A 16381-nucleotide genomic window follows, 5' to 3' on the forward strand; every position below is an offset into this window, starting at 1 on the left:
ATGGCGCTGACGCCACATCTCAGTGCCAACACTTTGCAGACTGTACTTAAAAGACACGCCCTCCTCACTGGACAGTTAAAAACACCAATCAAACTAACGATGACATCAAGTATTACCCAACCAAAAGTAGGAAAGGAGGCATCTTCATAAAATGCGTGTGGGATGATTTGCATGAGACGCTGCTTTAAAAAAAAAAATGATAAAAAAAAATACGGGATAAATCCCGTCCAGTATTGATTCAAAACGGGACGCGCAATTTCATTCTCAAACGCACCACGATTCCGTATTTTAAAGGACGGGTGGCAACCCTACAGTGCCAGGTAACCACCCATACAATCAGATTGTGATTCAGACTAGGAATGCAATGAATGTAATTACCCCGATCTACATACAAGGCGAAAGTCTTGCAACATTCAAAGATGATGGTTTGGGATAAGTACACCATACAACATAAAACAGCTTATGAAGCCTTGAACCGAAAAAAGCAACATCTCAGAGATCGTAAAAAAAAAAAATAGGAGGTAATGTCGTTTTACTCGCTGTAGATTTTAGTCAAACATTACCAGTTATTCCACGAGGGAGACCAGCAGATGAACTCAACGCGTGTTTAAAATCCATGCTTCTCCCACGCTCGGTTATATGTCGCGTGTTCTCGGGTAGGTGCACCAAAAAATATATACATTTAAGCATGTAATGGGCAAACAAAAAATGAGGTATACCCGAAGGCACTGCAGTAGTACTTAATGTAACTTTACTTCTTAAATGTTAATGTTTTACTGTTTAATGATTTATACGCTTCTTATATGTTGTTCAAATTCTTTTATCAAAATACCACTGACAGCGCAATGCACGATAACATGGAGTGAATACACCATACGCATCCGCCCACGGCCGCCCTGGTGTGCGCAGATAGGAGTTGATTCTACAATTAAATAAAATAAACATAAAAAGAGTAAAACAATCATCACCCATAAAGCGTGTGTGTGTGTGTATATATGTGTATATATATATGTTGATATGTGGATGTGTATATGTATATATATATATATATATATATATGTATATATATATGTAGATATGTATATATATGTGTATATGTATATGTATATATATGTTTATATGTGTGTGTGTGTGTATTTTATATATATAAAACACAGCAACACTCATAACAATGACAACACAATTACATTGACAATCATGTTACGTTATTTTTAAAATGAATAAAATAAACATAAAAAAAGAGTGATACAATCATCACCCATAAAGCGGATAGCAGACGTGACGTATTATATGTGTACCAGATTTCAAGTCAATAGGTGAAACGGTTTGCAAGCTACAGGTGATTTAAAATCCTGGACAGACCAACGAAAAGCCACGGTAGCAAATTATAGAAGAAGATTTTACTGTTTAATAATTTCTATTTATATGAAATGTGCTTCTTATATATTACTTCATATTCTCATAAGATAATGATGTTAATGTTGTTTATATTGATTTCTATGTTATTGTAAGTGCATCTATGTGTGTATATGTATGTATGTATGTATATGTATATATATATATATATATATATATATAATATATATATATATATATATATATATATATATATATATAAAAAATATATATATAAAAAATATATGTGTATATGTATATATTATATATCTGTATATGTGTGTGTATATGTGTATATGTATATATATATATGACACCAACCCTCATAACAATGACAACACAATTACATTGACAATCATGTTACGTTATTTTTAAAATGTTTCCTTTACTTTTTCATAACCTCTTTAACACACTACTTCTCCGCTGCGAAGCGCGGGTATTTTGCTAGTATATATATATATATATATATATATATACATATACATACACACACACTGCTTAAAAAAATTAAAGGAATACTTTTTAATCAGAGTATAGAATCAAGTCAATGAATCTTCTGGGATATTGATCTGGTCAGTTAAGTAGCAGAGGGGATTGTTAATCAGTTTCAACTGCTTTGGTGTTAATGAAATTAACAACAGGTGCACTAGAGGGGCAACAATGAGACGACCCCCAAAACAGGAATGGGTTAACAGGTGGAGGCCAATGACATTTTTTTCTCGTCATCTTTTCTGACTGTTTTTTCACTAGTTTTGCATTTGGCTACAGTCAGTGTCACAGAGGTGATACCTGGACCCTACAGAGGTTACACAGGTAGTCCAACAACTCCATGATGGCACATCAATACGTGCCATTGCCAGAAGGATTGTTGTGACTCCCAGCACAGTCTCAAGGACATGGAGGAGATTCCAGGAAACAGGCAGTTACTCTGGGAGAGCTGGACAGGGCTGTAGAAGGTCCTTAACCCATCAGCAGGACTGGTATCTGCTCCTTTGGGCAAGGAGGAACAGGATGAGCACTGCCAGAGCCCCAGAAAATTACCTCCAGCAGGCCACTGGTGTGAATGTCTCTGACTGAACAATCAGAAACAGACTTCATGAGGGTGGCCTGAGGGCCCGTCGTCCTCTAGTGGGCCCTGTGCTCACTGTCCGGCACCATGGAGCTTGATTGCGATTTGCCATAGAACACCAGAATTGGCAGGTCCACCACTGGCTCCCTGTGCTTTTCACATATGACAGCAGGTTCACCCAGAGCACATGTGACAGACGTGAAAGGGTCTGGAGAAGCCGTGGAGAATGTTATGCTGCCAGTAACATCGTTCAGCATGACTGGTTTGGTGGTGGGTCAGTGATGGTCTCGGGAGGCATATCCATGAAGAGACACACAAATCCTCTACAGGCTAGAAAACGGCACCTTGACTACCATTATGTGTCAGGATAAAATCCTTGGACCCACTGTCAGACCCTATGCTGGTGCAGTGGGTCCTGGGTTCCTCCTGGTGCACGACAATGCCTGGCTTCATGTGGTGAGAGTATGCAGGCAGCTCCTGGAAGATGAAGGAATTGATACAATTGACTGTCCCACACGCTTGCCTGACCTTAATCCAATAGAACACCTCTGGGACATTATGTTTCAGTCCATCCGACGCCACCAGGTTGCACCTCAGACTGTCCAGGAGCTCAGTGATATCCTGGTCTAGATCTGGGAGAAGATCCCCCAGGACACCATCCGTCATCTCATTAGGAGCATGCCTGCTTTGTCTTGGTATAGTATTATATTCCTCTACTTTCCCCTTTTGTATTATTAATGTGTAGCCTTTGTCAGAATGCCTCAAATCTCACAGACTTACCACTGATTCTAAAGTACTGTACCATATAACTTCTCCCCACCTTCCCTTCTACATTTATAACCTCAAGCAATTAGATTTAGTAAAAGACAAGCAGGAGTTAAGTTTCAATTTAAATAATGTGTTATTGATAATGTGTGGCACGGTGGCGCAGTGATAGCACTGTTGCCTCACAGTTAGGAGACCCGTGTTCACTTCTCGAGTCCTCCATGCGTGGAGTTTGCATGTTCTCCCTGTGTCTGTGTGGGTTTCCTCCGGGTACTCCGGTTTCCTTCCACAGTCCAAAGACATGCAGGTTAGGTGTATTGGCGATTCTAAATTGTCCCTGGTATGTGCTTGGTATGTGTGTGTGTGTGTGCCCTGCGGTTGGCTGGCACCCTGCCAGGGGGATGTTTCCTGCCTTGCACCCATGTGTTGGCTGGAATTGGCTCCAGCAGACCCCCTTGACCCTATAGTTAGGATAAAGCGGGTTACAAAATATTTATCAACTTGTATGCAAAATTTCACATCACTACAATGCCCCAACGTTGTCAGGCATGCATACAAGCACGTGGGGGACATACACATTACTGAGTACGATTCTGAGTTGCTGCAATGAAATTTTGGCAAAATGGACAAGCCTGCCCCATCATTTTTTCACTTTGATTTTTGGGTTGTCTTTGAATTCAGCCCTCTGTAGGTTGCTAATTATTTCAAGTGTTCAAATAGTGTGTTTAAGTGTGTCGAATAAGTCATCTGCAAATATCCACTATGATGTCCACTACGATTGTTACACTAATCACTTCAATTGCTTGGATAAACTCCAAAAATGCTTTAGATTTTACGGCAGAAACTATTAGTGCATGTTCCTCAACTTTATTTTTCAGGTAACACCAAAGCTGAATAGCAAGTGTGTATGTTTTTCTAAGACAACCTGTATTTAATTTCACATGATCTCAATGCAGATTGCTATGAATAAATTTCACACTTAATCCAGTTCAAGGTTGTAGGGGATCAAAGCCTATACTGTCAGCAGAGTGTGCAAGGCAAGATCCAGCCTTGAATGGAGTGCTATTCCATCACAGGGACTATTATTTATTAGTTGAAAAAACACATTCTTTTCTGTCCGATCATGACGGTCCGGGTTAGCTCCAATATCCCTGGCAGATTGAACCTGGAACTGTCAATAACATATCTGAGTATAAGCCAGGCAAATGACGACACACACAGTCAGCAAGAGCTGGTGTAAAGTGCTTCAAGTGGGTATATTAAAACAAAGTGTTCAAAAAAATAATTTGGCATAATTCTTTAAAAATAATCCATAAAATCAAGATGAACAGTGGAGGTTAAAAGTCTAAATACATAACAAATATGTCCATAAAAATTTGCTTACATTTCAGGCAGTCCTTCTTAACATCATGAACCCCAGTGCACCATTTAGATTTTTCAGGCCTTTTTAATTTCAAGTTGTTTAAATTTTTAAATTGTTCAAATGTTTATTGTTCGGTCACTTAAAGTTCAGCTATTGTCAGGCTAAAGCAAAGGTATGTGTATATTTTATTTGTGAAACTTAAGACTAATAAAATATTATTGCAAGGCATAATGACAATGTTATGTAAGTCAGTCATCCTAGCATCGTTTTTAAACAAATACCTCATATTCCATAAATAGAAAAAGCTGTAATTCCTACAGAAACAAGACAAATTTTACTAAAGCATTGTTGAAAATTATCATACTCACAACGGCTTCAGGCTCTTACAATTTCATTAGTTGCTTTAATAATGAGGACAAAGATACAGTAAGGACCAGAGACACAGAAAATGATACACTGTTTAGGACAGTGTAAGGCTCCCTGATGCAGTGAACACTGTATGACCCCATAATTACTTTGGAAGCTTCAGAGGTAGGCACGGCAACAATGTGGCGAGACAGAACAAATGTTAGGAGAGCTTCTGTGCAAAGTTTGGCAGCGTGTTCTTTTCTGTTTTATATGGCTCTTTGCTTTCCACTGCTGTGAAAAGGTATCTTGAAGGCTGACTAACCCTTTAAGTTAGAGCAGGTGCTCAGGATGGTTGGGACACTTGGGGCTGGTAGAAGAATGGTAGGAGAAAGACTCCAGGAATTCCAAGCACTATTCCTGATTCTAAAGGCTATTCCTGGGTTATCCCTGGATGAATTTCATGGCTGGTGTTTTAAAGCCCGTTCCAGTTAAAGGCTCAATTAAGTATGAGTCAAGAGGTTTGTGGCAGACAGGAGCTTCACTGATAGTAGAGAAAGAGGCTACAGTGAAACATACAAAAGGAGGGTGAAAGCACAAGGAGACCTGAGAATGATAGACGAGCAGATGAGCTGCTCTACTCTGTAGGTATGGCATTACACCTGTACAGGAAGGCCAGACCTGGACAGACCCTTTGTGCTGTATTTTGTACTTTGAGTCACCAATATACTGTATATTTGTATGGTAAACCCTTTTCTTTGTACCTATTTTTGCTTCATTGGCATTTTTTTTTATTCATGGACAACTCTAATGAGCCCTTAATGATCTAATGATCAGATCATAGTCAAATGCCAATCAATCACTTTCCTTTTAAACATTTCTTAGCATTTGTAATCTGTGTTTTCTGTACAATAATGGCATTGCTACATCCCTAGCAACAGTTTCCAGGCCAATACTGCAAGATTGTGGCAGGTTTTACATGTTCAGGGTTTCAAACCAGAATTGACTACAAAAATGCTTTACTTTCAGGCTTTTGTAGTCTTTTAATTAATATTGTGCAATTTATTAAACGTGTGGCTGCAAAAATTATAATTAGAAATAGGATGTGTGATCATAATATAAGATCAGCATAATACACTATTTTTAGAAATGCTGGTGAGACTGTCTATGCTATGACAAGCATTGTAAGCTATTTGTTTGTGTTTCTATTTTCCTTTTCTCGTCAGTGTACTATGGAGCCATCAATGCCCCCTTGATCAAGTTATTCACATTAACTTTGGAAGTACAAATGAATGGACATGTCCTCGCCATTTTTTCTGTGCCCCCACAAATGTTAAATGCTCAATTAAATAAAAAGAAGTTATGAATTTTAATATATTCTTGTTTATCATAGTGCCAGACAGTCGTGTGATACTGTGTATTATTTGGACATACTAGTAGGAACTTCACTGCTGCATACATGTCAAAATATTATGACTATTATTACTACCACACTGCTAGAAACAATGCCAAACCTTCTTTTTTCCATTTAAATCACTGAAACATGTCTACAACAATCTATATTGCAGAATACCCAGGGAAGGCCATTTTTTTCTTTTTTGGTTGCTAGCTGTCCTCAGCATACTATATTAATTCTTTCTGAATTATCTTATATATAAACGTCTATGCGTGGAAGTGTGTGTCTGTAAGTAAGAGGTGGAGTCGGGGTAAGGGCTCCACCTCTGAAGAAAGAGTCACTCACTTAGCTGCTAATACAGAAGCGAGGAGAACACATCGGCAAAACGGCCTCCCTTTTACTTTTCCTCCCACCACTAATACACAAGATAGGCGAGCACGTCGGGAAAACTAAACCTCCAAAGAAAGATAAAGTCGCTTAGCCGCTAATGCACAAGCGAGGTGAGCATGTCATGTCAGCAAAACGAATCCTCCTAGAAGAGATATACCCAGAGTAGTTCCTTTCAACCTTCCCATGGGCTCACCACCTATGGGAGGGGCCCAGGAGGTCAGGTGCTTTGTGAGTTGGGTGGTGGCCGAAGGCGGGGACCTTGGCGGTCCGATCCTCGGCTACAGAAGCTGGTTCTTGGGATGTGGAATGTCACCTCTCTGAAGGGGAAGGAGCCTGAGCTAGTACGCGAGGTTGAGAGGTTTCGGCTAGATATAGTCGGACTCACCTCGACGCACAGCTTGGATTCTGGAACCAATCTCCTTGAGAGGGGCTGGACTCTGTACCACTCTGGATTTGCTCCCGGTGAGAGGCGCCGAGCGGGTGTGGACATACTTATTGCCCCCCAACTTGGAGCCTGTACATTGGGGTTTACCCCGGTGGACGAGAGGGTAGCCTCCCTCCGCCTTCGGGTGTGGGGGACGGGTCCTAACTGTTGTTTGTGCGTATGCACCGAACAGCAGTTCGGAGTACCCACCCTTTTTGGAGTCCCTGGAGGAGGTGCTAGAGGGCATACCTTCTGGGGACTCCCTCGTACTGCTGGGAGACTTCAATGCTCACGTGGGCAATGACAGTGAGACCTGGAAGGGCGTGATTGGGAGGAATGGCCGCCCCGATCTGAACCCAAGCGGTGTTTTGTTATTGGACTTCTGTGCTCGTCACGGATTGTCCATAACAAACACCATGTTCAAGCATAGGGGTGTTCATATGTGCACTTGGCACCAGGACACCCTAGGCCTCAGTTTGATGATCGACTTTGTGGTCGTGTCGTCGGACCTGCGGCCACATGTCTTGGACACTCGGGTGAAGAGAGGGGCGGAGCTATCAACTGATCACCACCTGGTGGTGAGTTGGCTTCGATGGTGGGGGAGGATGCCGGTCAGGCCTGGTAGGCCCAAACGTGTTGTGAGGGTCTGCTGGGAATGTCTGGCAGAGCCCCCTGTCAGAAGTAGCTTCAACTCCCACCTCCGGCAGAACTTCAACCATGTCCCGAGGGAGGTGGGGGACATTGAGTCCGAATGGGCCATGTTCCGTGCGTCTATTGTTGAGGCGGCTGACCGGAGCTGTGGCAGTAAGGTGGTCGGTACCTGTCGTGGCGGCAATCCCCGAACCCGTTGGTGGACACCGGTGGTGAGGGATGCTGTCAAGCTGAAGAAGGAGTCCTACCGGTCCCTTTTGTCCTGTGGGACTCTGGAGGCAGCTAATAGGTACCGGCAGGCCAAGCGGAATGCAGCTTCGGTGGTTGCTGAGGCAAAAACCCGGCCATGGGAGGAGTTTGAGGAGGCCATGGAGAATGACTTTCGGACGGCTTCGAGGAGATTCTGGTCCACCGTCTGGCGTCTCAGGAGGGGGAAGCAGTGCAGTGTCAACACTGTATATGGTGGGGATGGTGCGCTGCTGACCTCAACTCGGGACGTTGTGGGTCGGTGGGGGGAGTACTTCGAAGACCTCCTCAATCCCACTAACATGCCTTCAAATGAGGAAGCAGAGCCTGGGGACTCGGAGGTGGGCTCCCCCATCTCTGGGACTGAGGTCACCGAGGTGGTCAAAAAACTCTTTGGTGGCAGGGCCCCAGGGGTGGATGAGATACGCCAGGAGTTCCTCAAGGCTCTGGATGTTGTACGGCTGTCTTGGTTGACACGTCTCTGCAACATCACATGGACATCAGGGACAGTGCCTCTGGATTGGCAGACCGGGGTGGTGGTCCCCCTCTTTAAGAAGGGGGAACGGAGGGTGTGTTCCAACTACAGAGGGATCACACTCCTCAGCCTCCCTGGAAAAGTCTATTCGGGGGTTCTGGAGAGGAGGGTCCGTCGGATAGTCGAACCTCGGATTCAGGAGGAACAGTGTGGTTTTCGTCCTGGTCACGGAACAGTGGATCAGCTCTACACCCTTAGCAGAGTCCTGGAGGGTGCATGGGAGTTCGCCCAACCAGTCTACATGTGTTTTATGGACTTGGAAAAGGCGTTTGACCGTGTCTCTCGGGGAATCCTGTGGGGGGTGCTCCGGGAGTATGGGGTACTGGACCCCCTGATAAGGGCTGTTCGGTTCCTGTACAACCGGTGTCAGAGTTTGGTCCGCATTGCCGGCAGTAAGTCGAACCCGTTTCCAGTGAGAGTTGGACTCCGCCAGGGCTGCCCTTTGTCACCGATTCTGTTCATAACTTTTATGGACAGAATTTCTAGGCACAGCCAGGGTGCTGAGGGGGTCCGGTTTGGTGGACTCAGGATTGGGTCACTGCTTTTTGAAGATGATGTTGTCCTGTTTGCTTCATCAGGCCGTGATCTTCAGCTCTATCTGGATCGGTTCGCAGCCGAGTGTGAAGCGGCTGGGATGGGAATCAGCACCTCCAAATCCGAGACCATGGTCCTCAGCCGGAAAAGGGTGGAGTGCCCTCTCAGGGTTGGGAGCGAGATCCTGCCTCAAGTGGAGGAGTTCAAGTATCTCGGGGTCTTGTTCACGAGTGAGGGAAGAATGGAGCGTGAGATCAACAGGAGGATCGGTGCGGCATCCGCAGTGATGCAGGCTCTGCATCGGTCTGTCGTGGTGAAAAAGGAGCTGAGCCGTAAGGCAAAGCTCTCAATTTACCCGTCGATCTATGTTCGTGCCCTCACCTATGGTCATGAGCTATGGGTAGTGACCGAAAGAACGAGATCGCGAATACAAGCAGCTGAAATGAGTTTCCTCCGCAGGGTGTCTGGGATCTCCCTTAAAGATAGGGTGAGAAGCTCAGTCATCCGGGAGGGGCTCAGAGTAGAGCCGCTGCTCCTCCGCATCGAGAGGAGTCAGATGAGGTGGCTCGGGCATCACAACTAGTATATTAATAAAAATGTGCTTCAGGAATCTAATTAAAAAATAGAGTGTACTGACGCATGTGTATTTTTACATAGATAGTGCACAATGTTAATAATAATAATAATTTGTGTGTGTATAGCGTCTTTCTCAAACTCAACAATGCTTTACAAAATAATAAAAAAAGGAAACCAAATACAAATAATAACAAAATAGAACAAAGAAGTAGGAAAAAAATAGTCAAATCCAACAAGCGTTAAAAATTTAGGGCTGAAGAAAAATCTTGTTTAAATGGGAAAGTTTACAAATAGAGGCCAGATGCAGGAGGACCATAACAATGAATGGTCTGCATGCACATCGGAGAATCTCCTCACAGGCTTGACTAAGGTATGTAACAGCTTGCAGGGATGAGAGGAGGTGCTGTCGCTAACATAGTCTTCTCCCTTGTTCTCTGCTGCACAGAGAAACCACACAGTGAGAACACTTAGCCCTGCAGCATTCTGTTCCCCAGCTAAAAGAAACTCAGTTACCCAGAAGGAGACGTCTTTTTGGCAAGAGTGACCCACTGGCTAGAGCTCCCAAGCAAACAGACCTGAAACCTGCATCTATACCCAAACCTGTTTGTTTATTTGAAAGACCAAGGCAAGATGCCTAAACGCCAAGAGGTATTTATTTTTGGTTGAATGTTTCTCCTAATATAAACACGAAGACATGGTTGGTACGGTGCCGTAACTTTTATTTTCAAGACCTGTCATTCCCGCACCTGGCCACAGACCATTAGGAGCCCAGTATTGGAAGACTTAAGGGCACGTTGAGGATTACAGTGATGAAGTAGCTGAACAAGACATGATGGAGCTAGATCAAGTAAAGCCTTGTGATTAATGAGTGTACAGTAATTATTTGATGTGGGAGGAAACAGGCAGACAGTGCAGATGCTAAAGAACAGCAGGCATATGTTCTGTATACTTGGTGTATGTAAGAACTCTAGCAGCTGGGTTCTGGAAATATTGCAACCTACTGAGTGTTATAGCAGGAAGGCCAGCAAAAAGGGAGTTACAATAGTCGAGATGAGATGTGATGAAAGCAAGCACAGGTGTTTCATTCTTCTCTTTGATTATTAATGGGCAAAGACAAGCAAAGTTCTTTTGGTAAGTGACTTAATATGACGTTCAAAGGTACATGATGAGTTAAAGGGGAAAACTAAATTGTGCAGAACTTGTGAAGGTTGAACCAACACACCATCAATGTTAATGTTGAAGTCTGTAATCTTACAGACAATTTACTTTGGAGCAAGCAAAAACACTACAGACTTACTAGCATCTAACCAAGTCTTTAAATCTGAAATACATTTAAAAAAACATTGGGGTGGCAGATTAGAGGTAGACCTGGTATTAAGATAGATTTTAGCATTATCAGCTGTGGTGGATGGCCAGCTAAATATTCTGGCCCTCACCCCCAGGCCGCCAGGTGGAGCTCTCCTGACAGCATGGACGTTCCCCAAATTCCAGCAGGGCCTCATGGACTTTGTAGTTTGTATGCACAGCCCTGCTGGATACCATGTTGGCCACCAGGAGTCGCTGTAGGGAGGCTGCCGGACTGTTATGTGCCCTATAACCTGGAAGTACGTCCTGGTCACATGAACAGGAGAAATGACGTACTTCCAGGTTGAAGAAAAGGACTTTTACCCTGACCCGGACGTAATAAGGACTTGTGGACTGTTGGGCAGGAACACCTCCGGGTCAGGGGGTATAAAAAGACTCTGGGAAAGCCCAGACACTGAGCTGAGCTGGGAGGTAGGGTGGCGAAGTGTCTGGGAGAGGAGGATTGGTATTGTGATTATTGTATTGAGAATAGTGGTTACTGTATGAGTAGTGTGGAGTGGAGGGTGCTTTGTGCACGTTATTATTATACAATAAATAATAATTGTACTTTAACCTGGTGTTTGGTGTGGTACCTGAGGGTTCAAGAGGTCGATAAAAGCCTCTACTGCTACACAGCCTAACAATGAATGTTCATATGACACATGAAAAAGTTTGGGAACCCCTCTTAATTATTTCGATTTTTGTTTATTATTGGCTGAGCTTTCAAAGTAGCAACTTCCTTTTTAATATATGACATGTCTTATGGAAACAGAAGTATTTCTGCAGTGACATTAAGTTTATTGGATTAACAGAAAATATGCAATATGCATCATAACAAAATTAGACAGGTGCATAAATTTGGGCACCCCAACAGAGATATTACACCAGTACTTAGTTGAGCCTCCTTTTGCAAATATAACAGCCTCTAGACGCCTCCTATAGTCTTTGAGGAGTGTCTGGATTCTGGATGGAGGTATTTTTGACCATTCTTCCATACAAAATCTCTCCAGTTCAGTTAAATTTGATGGCTGCCGAGCATGCACAGCCTGCTTCAAATCATCCCATAGATTTTCAACGATATTCATGTCAGGGGACTGTGACTGCCATTCCAGAACATTGCACTTCTCCCTCTGAATGAATGCCTTTGTAGATTTCGAACTGTGTTTTGGGTCATTGCCTTGTTGGAATATCCAACCCCTGTGTAACTTCAACTTTGTGACTGATGCTTGAACATTATCCTGAAGAATTTGTTGATATTGGGTTGAATTCATCCGACCCTTGACTTTAACAAGGGCCCCAGTCCCTGAATTAGCCACACAGCCCCATAGCATGATGGAACCTCCACCAAATTTGACAGTAGGTAGCAGGTGTTTTTCTTGGAATGCGGTGTTCTTCCCCCATGCAAAGTGCTTTTTGTTATGATCAAATAACTCAATTTTTGTCTCATCAGTCCAAAGCACTTTGTTCCAAAATGAATCTGGCTTGTCTAAATGAGCATTTGCATACAACAAGCGCCTCTGTTTGTGGCGAGAGTGCAGAAAGGGCTTCTTTCTCATAACCCTGCCATACAGATGTTCTTTGTGCAAATTGCGCTGAATTGTAGAATAATGTACAGATACACCATCTGCAGCAAGATGTTCTTGCAGGTCTTTGGAGGTGATCTGTGGGTTGCCATTCTCACAATCCTGCGCATATGCCACTCCTGTAATTTTCTTGGCCTGCCAGACCTGCTGGGTTTAACAGCAACTGTGCCTGTGGCCTTCCATTTCCTGATTACATTCCTTACAGTTGAAACTGACAGTTTAAACCTCTGAGATAGCTTTTTGTAGCCTTCCCTTAAACCATGATACTGAACAATCTTTGTTTTCAGATCTTTTGAGAGTTGCTTTGAGGATCCCATGCTGTCACTCTTCAGAGGAGAGTCAAAGGGAAGCACAACTTGCAACTGACCACCTTAAATACCTTTTCTCATGATTGGACACACCTGTCTATGAAGTTCAAGGCTTAACGAGCTAATCCAACCAATTTGGTGTTGCAAGTAATCAGTATTGAGCAGTTACATGCATTCAAATAAGCAAAATTACAAGGGGACCCACATTTTTGCACAGCCAGTTTTTCACATTTGATTTAATTTCATACAACTAAATACTGCTTCACTAAAAATGTTTGTTTGGAAAAGACCCCAATACTCAGATGTTCCTAGGAAATGAAAGACATACCACTGTTATCTTTTTTGTTGAAAGAAGAGTAAATTATTATGCAAGCTGAGAGGGGCTCCCAAATGTTTCTTATGACTATATATGTATATATACTGTATTTATATTTATTGTCACACACATGCGCATGGGAGGCAGCTAAAGGGCTTGAATGAGGGCAATTCTAAGTCACAGAGGGATGTGGCAGGGTGCAGTGATTCTTTTTCTCACTTTCCTGCAGACCATTCACGGGAGATTCCACCTGGCTCTGTTGACATCACTTCTGGGTCCAAGCCTATGGAGGAAGACCTTGTTGGCTCCGGCCCCTTTGATATCACGTCCGGGCTCAAGCCTATGGCTGAAAACCCTTATGAGCTTGACCCCTCTGACTTCACTTCCTGTCTTCCCCTTTAAAAGCCTCCACCTTTTCCTTATTCCATCAGTTCTGTTTTGGACTCGGTTTTGTGCACATCAGTGCTGTATAACATTTTGTGACTTTGCAGCCAGGATACCAAATATATGGGTGGCTGGCCCAAACCTTGTGATGGCTCTGTGTGGAGTTTCTGACACTGGAGTAATCGGTAGGATGGTTCAATCCTGGAAGAGAAGAAGACAGGACCTGCAACGTACCCAGGTGGGAGCGTACTGTGGCCGAGTTTTCAGGTGGGGTGGGTGTTGGAGAAACCCGGTGCAGGCTCCACTCCCAGCACACTTAGCTGGACAGCCTGGGCAGGCCACGGAGTGTGCGGGAGGGGCTCACAGAATTGGGCTGCTCCAGATGGGGGAGGCGAAGGGGGCTTATTATGCTCTCTCAGGGGAGAGTGTCTGCCTTCCTGTGAAGGCAGGGCCCCGATTTCCACCTAGGGGTGCCCCAGACTGGCAGGTGAATAAAGTGCTCAGGCCTCATAACTCATACAATGCTGCCTACCTGGATGACGTGGTCATCTATTCCAGCACATGGATGGAACACTTACAGCAGGTAAAAGCGGTATTGCGGACACTTGGTGAGGCCAGACTTCAGATAAATCCCAAGAAATGTTTCTTTGGATTAAGTGAAGCCAAGTATTTAGGCTACCTGGTGGGTCGGGGTACCATGAAGCCACAGTGCTCCAAATTGGATGCCATTTTGAGTTGGCCCCGTCCACAAACCAAGCAGCAGGTCCAAGCCTTTCTTGGGTTGGCGGGGTACTAACGCCGATTTGTGACCCAGTTCTCGGAGAGAATGGCGCCCTTGACTGATTTGACAAAGAAAAACATTGTGGTATGGACTGAAAAGACAGGCGCTGCATTTAGTGACTTGAAGCAGGCCCTTTCGTCTGCACCTATTTTGAAAGCACCTAACTTTTATTTACCTTTCATTCTCCAGACAGACGCTCCAGACACAGGCCTGGGGGCCATGCTGAGCCAAACCGTCGATGGTATGGAACACCCCATCATGTTCCTGAGTCGGAAACTGTTGGAACGAGAGACCAGGTGTGCAGCGGTGGAGAGGGAGGCTTTGGCGAATACGCAGCTGAGGTACTACCTGTTGGGCCGGGAATTCACCCTTGTCATGGACCATGCACCTTTACAATGGATGGCCCTGCACAAGGAGTCAAATCCACGGGTTACCCAGTGGTTTCTTGACCTACAGCCGTACAAGTTTTCGCTCGTTCATCGTCGGGGTTCTCTCCACGCCAACGCCGATGCTCTTTCTCGGGTTCACGACCTCTTGGTCATGGGTGCCCGACCCGAATGGTCTGGGCCTACCTTGTCACACACGTGCGCATGGGAGACAGCTAAAAGGCTTTCTCGTAGACAAAGTATTGTAATTGTCCAAAAATTTGACCTCAAGATGAATTTGACCTTTTGATGAATCTCAACGTTTTAGACCTCCCCAAGTGCGAAAATACCATTTTTGGAGTTATGTTTGTTTGTCTGTGTGTGTGTGTGTGTGTGTGTGTGTGTGTGTGTGTGTGTGTGTGCGTGCGTGCGTGTGCATGTGTGTCTGTATGTATGTAAACATGATAACTTCAGTACAGCTTCACTTAGGTCAACCAAATTTTGCATACAAGTGTTAGGTACAAAACGTAGATTTCTATCAATTTCTGAGCTATTCCGCAAACTAGAAGTCGTACTTTTTTATTCATGCAGATATTTACTTTTATAATAATTGTTCAATATATTATTAAATTGATTTGTTTTTGATGGTTCTTTAATGTACATAATATAAAAATATAATCATTGTTTTGCGGTTTACTCCTCAAATATCCATCTCCAAATCGGAGTAAACGAGAAAGTCTAGTGGAGACCACTCCCAATTATTTTGAATTTGATGTTTTCTAATATTAAAATATATGTTTAAAGCAAAACAGTTATTTTACTCAATAACAAGATCAGAATATTGAATTGAACACAATGAGGAGTCATTGCAATGGGGGGTAGTTGTTACAAGCCCATGTTTTCTCTATGAGTGGGACAGCAGTGCCAAGTATTGACATTGGCTTCAGAAAGAATGACCAGTTGGGAAAAAAAAGCTACAGCTTGGTACCAAAAACATCATCAGACCTTGCTTGGTGGATCCTGATAAAATGCTGCTGTTTTATGTATTTGTGTCAACAGTTTCTCGGTTTGTCTGACGCTAAATTGAAGGTGGGCATTTTTGCCAGCCCTGATATTAGAAAACTGGTTTAGAATGTAATGGTTCAATGAATGACCTGGAATAAAAGGTTCGGGTAACAATAAGGATCCAAATTATAAAGAAATTGCATGAGTTAAGTTTAAGGAACTGGATTGCAACATTAGTCTCAAAAGTTCACTTTTTGATTAGCATTTGGAATTTTTCCCTGAAATCTTGGAGAGGTGAATAAAGTGTGGGGTGAAAGATTCTATCAGGCTATCAAGGACATAGAAAGACAGTACCAGGGAGGTTGGCATGTCAGTATGATGGTGGCCTACAGCTGGAAGATTCATAGGGATGCACTAGAAAAAGTGTACACATGAGGGGTCATTATCAAAGTTTTAGATAAAAAAAGAAGTTACAAAAATTAGATAAGTTATATGCTATTCAGTAAGTATATACGGTGGTTCTCTTTACACATATGTATGAATATACTAGGTTGATGAAATAATTTGATGTTAAATTGATTTAGAACATTTTTGTATACATGAAAA

At 43.3% G+C, this 16381-nt stretch overlaps 1 protein-coding gene across 4 annotated transcripts in view; it reads right to left on the minus strand.

Moving 5' to 3' along the window:
* Nucleotides 1-16381, minus strand: part of aopep (aminopeptidase O (putative)) — a 255885-nt gene that overhangs the window by 216466 nt on the left and 23038 nt on the right. The window lies entirely within an intron of this gene.

This window comes from Erpetoichthys calabaricus, chromosome 7, assembly GCF_900747795.2.
Source record: "Erpetoichthys calabaricus chromosome 7, fErpCal1.3, whole genome shotgun sequence".
NCBI classification, from domain to species: Eukaryota; Metazoa; Chordata; class Cladistia; order Polypteriformes; family Polypteridae; genus Erpetoichthys; species Erpetoichthys calabaricus.